Here is a 1074-nt window from a genome sequence, read left to right as displayed (position 1 = left end):
TTTCTCCTTTTTCTGCTTCCTTCTCCCCAGTGGCTGGGGGTGGGGCGGGCTGCACAGTGCTCCTTGACCTCTGGGGCGCCCCAGGAGCCCTCCCGCTGGGGCTGTGCCACAAACGTCACCCAGCTCCTCGGCTCTAGACAGAGCGCGGTCCGGCGGACTCGATGGCGGAAGAACAGTGCCACGCGCACAGCTGCCCGAAGTTCAGCCACTTTCTTTTGCTCTTCCTCTCATAATCCTGTGACCTCCTCAGTGGAGAAATTTGGGAATCAGACTTGTTTTTTCCAGCTCAGATTCTTTCGTTTGCTTGAAACCATACATGCATAAAAAACAAACAAACAAAAAACACTGCCTAACTATGTATGATTAAAATACTCTAAGAAATAGGGCTTATGTTGAAGATAAAACATAAAAATTAAAAAGTTGTGTCAATGTTGTGGAACTATGAGCGATAAAACATATTGCTTAATTCTTTTCTTGAACAGTGTCATTATATTTTTCCCAGGAAAAATGACACCCCCAGAAAATATAATTTTCCAAAAATTGTTCCAATCAGAAGCCGTCGATTCTGTAGCTGCCTGATTTGAATCTCGAGTCGCCGTGGCTTGCTCTTGTAACCAGGAACATATTTGTGCAGCACTTGCTGCTTTCTACACATTATTTCATTAAACACCAAGAACTAATTTGGTGGTTACGATTCTCCCATTTTACAAATGAAGAAACAGGCTCAGACAAGGTGAAACATTTGCTACTGATTTTGCTGGAATTTGTAAGTCATCTGTTTCCCTTTCAACATGTCATACTATTCACTGAACAAGTGCTTCTTAAGCAGCAAACACCCTGTTGTAATTGGTATTGTCAGGCTACTGTATTTTAACAGAGGAAAGCAATTAGGAAAAGTCAGAAACACAGAATATGTTATGCACACCATTGTGTTGTGCTGTTCTTGATGTTATTGTTGTTTTGTTCTTTTGAGTGCCCGTGGTTGTAAGCTGTAGTTGTTTGCAAGGGCCAGGGTGTGTGGTTAGAGAAAGGATAATGGTGGTGGAATTATTGTCAAAGAAGACCCAGAGCTGG

The sequence above is a fragment of the Saccopteryx leptura genome, chromosome 4, assembly GCF_036850995.1.
Source record: "Saccopteryx leptura isolate mSacLep1 chromosome 4, mSacLep1_pri_phased_curated, whole genome shotgun sequence".
NCBI classification, from domain to species: domain Eukaryota; kingdom Metazoa; phylum Chordata; class Mammalia; order Chiroptera; family Emballonuridae; genus Saccopteryx; species Saccopteryx leptura.
Note: the sequence above shows the minus strand (reverse complement) of the source record.